This window comes from Dipodomys spectabilis, unplaced genomic scaffold (genome assembly GCF_019054845.1).
Source record: "Dipodomys spectabilis isolate Male_0828 unplaced genomic scaffold, ASM1905484v1 ptg000420l, whole genome shotgun sequence".
NCBI lineage: Eukaryota > Metazoa > Chordata > Mammalia > Rodentia > Heteromyidae > Dipodomys > Dipodomys spectabilis.
The window spans coordinates 3,093,368-3,105,944 of record NW_024871097.1 but is presented as its reverse complement, the minus strand read 5'-3'; the positions used below and the strand labels follow the sequence as shown (position 1 = coordinate 3,105,944).

Below are 12,577 nucleotides of genomic sequence, written 5' to 3'. Positions count from 1 at the left end.
TTGGATGTTTTCACTTCGGTTATAGTGTCCTTTGAATTATGAAAAGTTATCACTTGATATAATCCAGTTTATTCTTGCTTTTCTTTAGCCACTAATGCTTTCCACGTCAAAGTTTTAGAAACCTTTACTGTCCAATGTCATGAATTTTTACATTTATGTTTTTTAGGTTTTTACATCTCACATTTAGTTTGATAATCATTTTTTATTTTAAATTTTTGTATAAGGATTGAGGTAGGCCCGGTGCCTGTGGCTTACACCTGTAATCCTAGCTACTCAGAAGTCGGAGATCTGAGTGTTGTGGTTTAAAGCCAGCCTGGGCAGGAAAGTCCATGAGACTCTTATCTCCAGTAAACCACTAGAAAACCAGTAGTGGTACGGTGGCTCAAGCGGTATGGCTCTGGAGTTGAGCTGAAGAGCACACGGACAATGCCTAAGCCCAGACGTTAAGCCCCATGAGTAACAAAAAAACAAAACAAAACAAAAAAATGATTGAGGTAGTAGTCTACGATCATTCTTTAAATCTCGAGAGAAAATAGTGAAAATACACCCATTCATGATTCTATTTTTATTTCATAAAGTCATGGGATACTTTTCAAAATCTATTCACCATAAAACTAAGAATTTATTTCTGACAAATCTGTTACATTCTTCTATGTGTCTGCTCTTATTGTAGAACTATGTTTCCTTCACTACTAAACATGGTAATAAGATTCAAAGCTAGTATGAAGGCTTAAGCTACACCATTTTAAAAGGTTGTTCTGACTGACCTGTATTCCTTGAATTTACATACGATTATATTGAGCAGATGAACCAATATTCTGCAGAGATATCTAGATATTTGATAATCACTCATATTTTGTACCTTGTGAAAACACAAGACCTCAGATATTATATATAGAATATATATAGATATGTCTTTAGAGAATACTTGAAACAACTAAAATTAATTTAGGAATGAGTTAAGATTTAGATAACGCTGTAGCATAATAAAGCTGAATGATAACAACTTGAGCTGGACAACAGAGGAGAATGAGAGTGGAAAGAATGATGGAGCACATAAGAGCTCCTGTGTTTCAAAAAACAGAAAGACTTCAGAGAAGAGAAGGAGAAAAATAAAGTGTCCTGAGTCAAGTTTCTTTTTAGCCTATCTAATAGTTTGGACTAAAAGTCAGCCAAAATGGGAAAAAATAAAATAGAAAATAAAGCATTGTATATACCTGTTACAATGTAAAGAAATTGTAATAGGAATATGATAATTAATTTCCAAAGACATAAGAGAAAGAACAGGTAATCTCTAAAGGGCAAAAGAATGAAGAGAGAAAAGAAGCAAAGTAAAACCTTTATCAATAACAAACACAAGACTTTGAAAGTGGAAAGGCAGTGGAAATATTCAAAATAACAATAAATTTGCTAGCGTGGATAGACTATGAATCACACTTTATCACACATAATTTTGAAAAAGTATACTAGGAATGAAAGTTTAAAAGTCATGATTTAAAACATTATTTGGATTATAAATATACAGTATAACTCAGTGGTCAAACATTGGCCTAACATATGTGAAGCAATGGTATGATCTCGCAAGCATTACAAAGTACACACAAAGCACACACACACAGAAACCACATAAACATGCACATACACACACCACATACACCCATTTGGAATGTTGATATTATCATATTAAATGGAGGAAAGTATCACAAATAGTAAAGGTATGTTAATATATGAAATCATTATATTGCTCATACTATTTAAATAGTCACAATATACTTGGATTTTAATAGATTAAGTAAATTGAAATTAATAGAAGACATGAGAATCTTTGCAAATGAGTTTTAAATAACAAACATTTTGAAACATGTGTACTTTTACTTTGACAAAAGATTGATGTTACTGGTGTTTTAACTCAAGATTTAGAATATGATAGCGAGGTGCTCTATATAACACTATGGATGGCTTATCTCCAATCATTTCACTTTGAATAGTTTTATAATAAGGTCTTCTATTTTCTGTCTCTCCTGAATTACAAACCCTATTTACACTTCCCGCCATAGCTATAAAATGGATGCCACAAATCACCATGCCGAGCTCAATTTTTTTTTTAATTCAAGTACAAATATTTCCAAAAAGTGACCAGGTAATAAAGCCTTTCTTAATAAAGTATGTGCTTCTTGAAAATACAGTATTTGCTACCTGGACAAATATGTTCATAACTATAAGAAAATAAATTTATTTAAAACCACTAACCATATAAAAATTAAGAAAATAATTTTTAAATAGTCACATGTGAAATATTTTAAGAGCAAAATATATGTATCTGAATAATTTACATGTGTAAAAATCATGCAAAATTAAATTAACTAATCCTACAACTCTGCAAAAAGAATTACCCTAAAGAAACAAAAGAAAACATTTAAGCTCAAATTTGAAATTTAGAAAATAAAATGAAGTGTATTCTTTAGTTGACTTAATTAAGTGTAAGCCCTCTGTATATCCCCCTGCATGTGCATCTGAAAATGTTCATATCCTGTGTTAAATGTTAGCACATCTTTGAAAATAGTACATAAACAGTTTGAGCAGTCAGAGAAGTTCAGAATTGCTAGTCTGTAGATTAAATAAACCAACAAACTATGACAAGGCAATGTGATACAAGCCTGGAATTCTAGCACTCAGACTAAGACACGAGATTAGAGAGTATAATTTCATAGCGATGCCTTCCCTGGGCCAGATAGTATAATTTTATCTCCACGAAACACCAAACAAAAAGAAAGGGATACACAGTTGGAAGTTTGGGCTAATTTTTGTCATTATATTTTGAGAAGTCGTTTCCTATTGGAATGCAAGTCACTTATAATCCTCAGTTGTGTTTTTAATGCTCTCTTCATTACAGAACATTCCTAGATGCAAAATGGCTCATGATTCCCAATAAAAACTTTGAAAAAGTAAGCATCCTTCTGTTGGATTCCAAAGAAATGATGAAGGATTACAAAAGTTTAAGCCTGGAGAAATAGCAAAGTTCATCTAATGTAAGACTTTGTAGATCTTGCTAAATTAGAATTTAGATTTAAAATAAATAATTTGTCTTTGTAAATTTGTATTCTATAGGATACTACAAAATTATTTTTAAGTAGAGGGTTTAATTGACAAATTCACAAATGATTCTGGCATTCTATTTGCTTAAAATATTCTTTCAATCGATGTATAATTAGAACTTAGTTAATAGATAATGCATGTATAAAATGATACTGTGAATAATCTAGACAGAGTTGGAAACAAATGCATGAAATTAATTTATAAATTTAGAAAAAGCAATTTTTTGAGGCTTTGGTAAACAAGGTATGAAGAGAGTAATTGTTTGACGTCTTGGTTAGTCTCTCTATTTGTAATACAGGAAGAAATTTCCTTAATTACGTGCCTCTGTATACAATGAGAAAAATGCCAGGGTTGCGGTTTGTTTTTATTTTGTTTTTTGGTTTGTCCTCAGTCTTGACCACTGGAGCTGGCCACTCTTTCTGAGCCGATTTTTGCTCAAGGCTTGCACCCTACCACTCAACCTCAGTGACAGTTTTGTCTGGCTTTTTCTGAGCAGCTTATTATAGATGAGAATCTAAGGACCCTTCCTCCCTGGGTGGGCTTTGAACCATAATCTTCTGATCTTAGTCTCCTGACTATCTATGATAGATAAAAATATAAATATAAATAATATTTGCAAGTGTTCTGATTTCAAGAATACACTGGGAGGGAAATGTTGCAGCAAAGTTTAGTGTAGTGTTCTTTCCACAATAGGAAGGGCATCACATTAGCAGAAGTGTAGTATTTTTTTGCAATAGTGATAAGCTATTCATGATGTGAATTAAGGGAATTTTAAGGTGCACCTTACAAGTGGGAAATTGTTGGGCTAGGATGACTTTGTGGCATAAAAGCTTGGGATTGATGGTCATAGAAATAATAGCTTATTCTTGAGGAATTAATTATTACACATCGTAGTTTTATCCTCTACCAGAATGTGGCTATATTTTCTGTTGATTCCTCAAACCCCCATTGAAACTGCAGCTATAGCAGAATTAAATAAGATGCAAATAAGTACTGTTTTGAATGTCGCTGTATGTCTGTGTACCAGAGACTTTCAAAATTTGAATGTCAAAATTCTGGTTCAGAATTTGAAAATGAGTAGTTAGTATTTGTAGTAATTTTGAAGAACACATATATTCTGTCCTCTTAACAATTATTCAGTTTTAAAAGTTAGGAGTTTCCAGAGAATTAAACTATTTTCTGTTTTCTATGTGACAATACTATAATTTTGGGTTTTTTTCAAAATAATGGCAAATATATTATGAAAATATTGTATAGTTGGATAACGTTCAAGTTGATGACCTTCTGATAAAGAAGGGGGTAATTAATTCAAATTAGATGCCAAATAGTGTTCATTTTTTTAAAAAAGTAATACACATAGAATAATATTTACTATAGCAATACAGTGAAATTATATATTTTTTATTTAAAGTTGGTTGCTTTATTTTGTATTTTTTTTAAATTCACAAAAAGCTTTACAATATCTATTTTCCCTGTTGGTCATGAAGGCTTTATGGTAAGACAATAAAAGTTTTGTCACATCATTTGGCATTATTCAAAAACAAGAATCTTCAAATAAGAGCATTTTGCTGTTAAACACTGACAAGGTTATCAGAATGCTGCCAATGGCAAGCTATAACAGCTTTAAATGCTTGTGCCTGTACTGAAATATATGTTAGTAAACACTTAATAATTTCAATAAAGTGAATAACTCCTCTGCCTATGGTAGTGTCTCAAATTTTACTTGTAATAAAATCTTGATTAAAGGAACTGAATTCTGGGAATAGAATATTTAAGGGAAAAAACACTGAGAGGATAAAATAAAATCAACATCAATGATGTCTTGATCTTTCTAAAGTGAGCAACACATCACTATTTACACTGAAGAATAGCAGATAACATATGGAACTTTTATTGGGCTTATAGTTTATAAATGATGGAAAAGTTAAGAAGTTAGGTTTCAAAGACAGGAAAATTAAGGTGGTCTTAGAAAACTTAAATGGCTTTCATCAAAACTTGTAAAATGATATAACACATATTTTGAAGCACGCATCATAAGCTACATTAAAATTATTTATATTGCTATTTCCACTTTCAATGTAAACTTTAGGTACTTTTAGATGAAGGCAACAATAAAGGGCATAGAATTAGGCCAGAATTGAAGTGAAAACATGGTAGAAATGGAAAAAGAATGGGAGTATAATGCAATTGGGCAGTAATAACAAATATAATTGTTAAAAATTTCCGTATTAACTAATGCTACAAAATTTTATTTTGGTTCAATGCACAGGATGCTGAAAATGGCCAGGAAATAAATGGAATATTCTAATGGTCCCTGTTAAATTCTTAACTAACTCATGATTTGGTTGGCTCACTCATGAGGGACTGGTACACACACAGATTGCTTGCTAACTTACTAATTCTCCGTTGTTTCTTTCAAGAACATTTTTGAAGATTAAGACATTTAAAAGTCAGCAGAACAGGGGCTGGGAAGGTGGCTCAGTGGTAGAGCGATTGCCTTGCATGCTAGAGGCCCTGGGTTTGATTCCTCATCACCACATAAGCAAAAAGAAAAAAGCCAGAAGTGGTGCTGTGGCTCAAGTGGTAGAGCACTAGCCTTGACCTGAAGAGCTGAGGGACAGAGTCCACGCCCAGAGTTCAGGCCCCCTAACCGAACCCAACCCCCCCAAAAAAGTCAGCAGAACAAAACACTCATATTATAGAGACTAATAAAGGAATAGTTTGAAAAATGGTTTAAACCAGTATGGGTCTATGAAAATGTTAAACTCCAATCTCCTATATTTGCTGAGGTTTTCTGCAGAAAGTTATTGCAGTAATTTCATTTTTAAAATACTCATCTTCCACCTGAAATTGCTTTCTTTTATTCTTACTGTATGATATTTAAGATTTGATCAGCTACAGTACTCCAAACATTCATGAGTATTTTAAGAGAAAACACTGTTATTTATTTTGAGAAAAAAATTTGAAGTTATGATTTAGAATTTTGAAAGTTGTATTGTTGCTGAATGAGAACTGTTCTGAAAGCAAATATACACTAAGATACCAGGATACTGTTTATTAGGATGATATCCTCAACTTGCTAAAGGACTAACAAAAGAGTTACCAAAAAAAAAAAATTCACAACTCAAAATGGTACAGTTTTCACATGGCGATCTCTGCTTCAAGAATGCAAAAGACTATCATTTTAAGTGGAATGATCTCTACCTATAAATTACACTCAAATGACCTAACAAATCAGCATATGTTATAGAAGAAAGTAGAATATAGAAAGTACAAAGAGCTAGTCTCCAGGATTGCTTTACCAAATCTTAGCAAATTAACCATCATTTGAGGGGGAGAGACGGGGAGTTGCTGGGGGAATATGAATTAAGTGACTTTATGTTTAGAAAAAAATTATAGCTAAAGTATCTTTCAAAGACTATTTTAGACCCTTGACTGAATTGGAAATATGGCCAAATAAAATATTGCTCTTCATCACAAAAGTCCCGTATATTAAAGATTTACACAGTTCCACAGGTGGAGGAGGGGGGGGGGGTTATATCTAGAAAGATTTCTTTTAATGTTTATTATACCTAAACACTAATTCTTCTAAAAATGCTCTCCAAACTCTTGAGCAGAATTATCATACTCTGCAATTTAATGCTTCAATTCTTCAACACAACACTCACCTATTTCATGTAAATTCTACCTCAGTGCCAACTGTATTGACTGTTCCAATGAACGATCTTTTTCAATCAGCATTTTCACAACCATCCCGAAAGATTCGGAGTGTTGCCGATAAACCTTTGATGAAGGAACTGCTGAAGACCTTGAAGGTGACGTGTCTTGTGATGTTTTCAAAGACTGACTAGAGGGCTGGGGAGGTAGCTCAGTGTCAGAGCGCTTACCTTGCATGCATGAGGCCCTGTGTTCGATTCCTCAGCACCATACAAGCAAAAAGAAAAAAAAAATTGCAAGTGGTGCTGTGGCTCAAGTGGTAGAGCGCTAGCCTTGAGCTGAAGAGCTGAGGGACAGTGCCCAGGGCCACAGTTCAGGCACCACAACTATGCTGAGACTTGTGGAATGAATATGCTCTGCTCTGTCCTGGAGAGTAACCCCTGCTGCTGAAACTGGAGCCAGTTCTGTTGTGTGGAGAGTCCTTTCGACCTCCAGGTGACTCTGAAAAATGGATGCTCCCTTTTATGGGGAGAACGGTCTCTTGAAAAATGGGAAGAGTAGAAACTTTTCCTTCTAAAACCATTTCTTCTGTCCCTCATGGTGGCTGGAGAGTAGACAAGAAAGAGTGAAATTATATTTTATGTAGCTTACGTTGACCTCTTTTTTATTCTTTTCATTTTTTCTCTTTCTTTTTTGCATGCCTTAATTGCTGTTCTGTGCAGCTGCAGATATATAACCTTCATCAATTATTATATGTTATCCCCCATTGGGTACACACATAATCCAGAAATTTATTACTCTATTCACAAACTCTTAGGCTTACATTCTTTAATAGCAGTATTATCTCTTTATACCTATATAATTTTCAAGTAACTAATTTTAAGGATTTTTATTTTTTAGGTTTTGACATTTCCTTTCTGTTCCTCCCCTCCTCTCATCCTACCCTTTTCTTCTCTCAATAACATTTCTTTCCATTTACATAATTTTGAGTTTCACTTTTTAAATTTCAATTGTTCTTTCTCCATTTTTTCTTGTTGTTTTTTTTTTTTAATTTCTCTCTTAACATTCTGTCCAGTACTTTTCCTTCCCTGGAATTAGGACTTGATTAAATTCACTCTCCTTTTACCTTTCCACATACATCTCAGCCTATTTCTCCCACATATTTCCCTAAACCTAATAATTTCTGGTTTGCCAAATTCTTCTCTGTTGTTCAAAGTTAATCCATACTTGTTTGAATAGATTGTATTTGTTGAACTACATTTTATCTGCAGCCATTTTGACTGTACAAATACAGGACTCTAGTTGATGCTTGCTTTGGAATACTATTTTAGCACACAATGTTATTTCATACCAAACGGACAGAACAAGACAGAAAACACAAGAAAAATGGCAAATCTGGGAATCTCAACTCCCATTCATGATAATCAAGTGACAGAACAGTTAATGAATAATCCAGAGGAGAGTTCCAAAAAAGCTCTACAAACACTACTGCTAAACAAGGTGAATGAAATGATTGAAAACTTGCAAAAGTCTCAGGATGAGCATAATAGGAAGAGAGAAGAGGCAAACCAAAGATCAATACAGGAATCTCGTGAGCATGAGGAACTACTCAAAGAGTGATATAAGAATTGCATGAGCAGATTGAGAAGAGTCAATGAGCAATAAAGGAATTGTGTGAGCAGGCTGAGAACAGTCAAAAAGAAAGACAGGAATTGTGTGAACGTGAGGAAGCTAATCAAAGAGTTATACAGGAATTGTGAAAGGGGGATGAGAATACACAAAAATCAATAGAGGTTTTCATGGAACCTATAAACAGACAGCTGAAAGAATTCAGGTAAATCACAAAGGGAATGCTGAATGGAGCGCAACAGAAGGAATGGGAGTTCAAGGAAACCATAACCAATCAACTAAGTGATTTTAGAATAAACACTGAGCACAAAATTAAGGAAGTAACGAAGTTCATACAAGATCATAAACAAAGTTCCAACAAAGAATTTGAAGCCATCAATGCCAACCAATTAGAAGGAAAAGAAAGAAAAAAATATAGAAAGTCTTGAGAGTAGGTTAGACCATGCAGAATATCGAATCTGAGGGAGTGAGGACAGCCAGGTTATTATAGAGAAAGAACATACAACTATCCAAGACAAATCCAAAAAATATGATACATCTATTCACCATTTGGAAGACACCATCTGAAGGCCTAATCTGAGGATAATGGGTGTGGAGGATCAAATAGAGACAGAACTTAATGGTCTAGGAAACTTTGTTCATAGGATCCTAGAAAAGAATTTCCCAAACATGCAAAAAGATAGGCCTATTCAGATACAAGAAGCTTTTAGAACCTCAAATAGACCAGACAAGAATAGGATATCCCACCATGACATTATAATTCGCACAGGATCAGTTCAGACAATGGAAAAGTTCCTTAAAGCTGTCAAGAAGTAAAAGTCAACCACTTATAAAGGGAAACCAATTAGAATCACCTCAGATGTCGCAGCAAGTCAATTAAAGCAAGAAGAGCCTGCAATGATCTAAAGACAACTATCAATCAAGAACAGTGTAACCAACTAAAGTCTCCTTCATAACCGAAGGTGAAATAAAAGCCTTCCATAGCAAAGAAAAACTGAAACAGTATATCTCCACCAAGCCAGCCCTATAAAAGATACTTAAAGATGCCTACACATAGAAAATCAACAAGACCACAATAAAGGCCAAGAAACTGCACCCAAACTGAGAATCCAACAACCATAGGAAGAATCCAGTCACTGAAGCTCCCAAGAAGGTGGATAACATTGCAGGAACTCTCAAACACCTCTCATTCCTAACTCTGGACTTAACTCTCCAATTAAGTGACATAGACTGTCTAGTTGGATTAAAAAGCAAGATCCTTCTATCTCTGCCTTCAGAAGTCAGAATTGGTCCATAAAAAAACACATTTTGAATGTGAAAGGCTGGAACAAAATCTACCAGGCAAATGGCTCCCATAAACTGGTGGGAATTGCAATCCTAATATCACATGAAATAGACTTCAAATTGAAATTAGTGAGACTAGATAAAAAAATGCTACATACTAATTAAGGGATAGCTCCTTCAGGAGGATATTACAATTCTACATCTCTATTCACCAAACCACGGAGCACCCAAATTTATACAAGAAACACTACATTCCGTCAATTTTCACATAGATCCAAAGACATTAATTAATTCACACCCCTATCCCCACTTCATAGATCAAATTGGCAAAAACTCAACAGAGAAACCACAAATCTAAACAACTATATTTAACAGACATCTACCTAATATTTCACCCAGCAGCATCAAATCCATGTTTTTCTTAGCAGCACACAGAACATTTTCCAAAATAGACCACATTTTAGGTCCAAAGCAAACCTGTCCAAATTCAGAAATATTGAAGTTATACCTTGCATTACTAAGAACACAAGGGAATAAATTTAGAATTCAACACCAAAAGCCACCAAAGAAAGTCCTGTAACATTTGGATGCTGAACAACACACTGTTGAATCACCAGTGGGTCACAGAAGAGATTAGAAAGAAATTCAAATGGTCATGATATTCAACAAAAATGAACATACAAATTACCAGCTCCTCTGGGACAAAGCAAAGGCAGTACTCAGAGGCAATTTTATAACTCTGAGTTCCTATATCAACAAATTAGAGAGAGCTAAAATCAAAAATTTAGACAGATCTGAACCTCCTTGAAAAAGAGCAGCAAGATAAACCCCAATTCAGTAGTCAGAAAGAAATCATTAAATTAAATCAGAATTAAACGAATTAGAATCTAAAAAAAAACATACAAAGAATCAACACAACAAAGAGTTGATTCTTCGATAAAATTAACAAAAAGACAGACCTTTAGCAAAACATAGAAAAAGAATAGAACACAGCTCAATAAATAAATTCAGAGATGAGAATGGAAACTTCAGCAAGGAACTACCAAGATTCAGAACACTATAAGGGAATACTTCTCAAAACTTTATGCTAATAAGGTTGAGAACTTGGCAAAAATGGACCATTTCCTAGCAAATATTGGCATGCTGAAACTAAACCAAGATCAGTTGAACCATCTTAAAAGGTCCGTATAAAGCATTGAAATAGAAACAGCAATAAGAGACCTCCCATCGAAGAAAAGCCCAGAATCAGATGGATTTACAGTGGAATTCTACAAGGCCTTCAAATCAGAGCTCACACCAATACTCCTTCAAATCTTCAATGAAATTGAAAGAGAAAGTTCACTACCGAACTCATTCTATGAAGCCATCATAACCCTTATCCCAAAACCAGGCAGAGAATCATCAACGAAAGAGAAGTATAGACCCATTTCTTTGAAGAACATTCAAGCAAAAGTTCTCAACAAAATTTAGGCCAATGGACTTCAACTATTCATCCAAATAATCATTCATCATGATCAAACAGGATTAATTTCAGGGATGCAAATTAATTAATATAATTCATTACATCAACAAGAGCAAGAATAAGAATCACATGGTTATCACAATAGATGCAGAAAAAGCATTTAACAAGAACCAATACCCGTTTACAATGAAGGTTCTGGAAAAATTAGGAATCCAGAGAACTTGCCTCAATACAATAAAGGCATATATGACAAATCTACAGCCAGCATTATACTTAATGATGAAAAACTAAAGCCATTTCCTCTTAACTCAGAAATCAGACAAGTATGTCCAGTCTCTTTACTTATCTTCAATTTAGTATTAGAATACCTATCTTCGGCAATAAGACAAGATGCAAACCTAAAAGGGATCCAAATGGGGAAAGATGAAGTAAAACTCTCCCTCTTTGCAGATGACATGATCTTGTATTTAAAGAATCCCACGGACTCCACTCTCAATTTAATCGTTGATTCAAAACTTTGGCAAAGTACCAGGGTATAAAATTAACCCTCTAAAATCCATGGCTTTTCTGTATGCCAACAATAAGAAAAGCATGACTGAAATCAGGAAAGCAACTCCATTCGTAATGGCTCTACAAAAAATAAAATACCTAGTGAAGAGCTACAATAACCCCATTTTAAGATTAACCCCACCAACCTGTAGCTGTGCTTCCCTTAGAATAACCTCAAAAGAGGAACAGTTCTCAAAAAACCACAGGTTGCCACCAATCCTTCCCACCCTTAAGGAATAGAACAGTTGCCTAATTGTTCCATCAGAAAAAGGGTAGTGCCATCAGGGTGGACCTAAACTCCCTGATCTTGTGAACTTGCTTGTGTGGAAACCCTCTGAACTTGCTTGTGTGGAGACCTCCTTACCTTTATTGTTTGATACTATAAAAGTTGTGTTAATTTTGTGCTCAGGGCCTCTTAGCGCCACCGGTTACCTAGTGTGCAGAGGACCAAGCTCGAGCTTGCAATAAACGACTCTTTGCTGTTTGCATTGATCATCGTCTCTGGTGGTCTGTTAGGGGGCATCCAAAATCTGGACACTTCATCTGGGGGCTCATCCGGGATGCCCCCCCCATAAACTCACCCAGACCCCAAAGCATGGAGTCGTGAAAATCCCGGCCAGTAATTTGAGTCATTACCGTTCTCTATTTTTGGTTGCCTGCAGGTTCTGTACCTGTAATTCTGGTTTCCCGCGGGATCTGTATTCTGGTTGGCAAAGAGTCTTGTAGGACACACTATAGGGCTGCCATGGGGTCTGTGAGAGAATTCCCCAGTCCCCATCTGGGTGAATTGCTGTTTAGTGCAACATTTTTGTGGAAATTTTCCATCTGTAGTCTGGCACTTTCATGTGGGCATTTTTTGGAGAATATTCCATCTAAGTCTGGCACTTTCTGTTTGGCAAT

At 34.8% G+C, this 12,577-nt stretch overlaps 1 pseudogene; it reads right to left on the bottom strand.

The window, feature by feature from the left end:
• Positions 1-6,661: 6,661 nt before the first annotated feature.
• LOC122097256 lies at positions 6,662-12,310 on the bottom strand (annotated as a pseudogene).
• Positions 12,311-12,577: the final 267 nt, after the last annotated feature.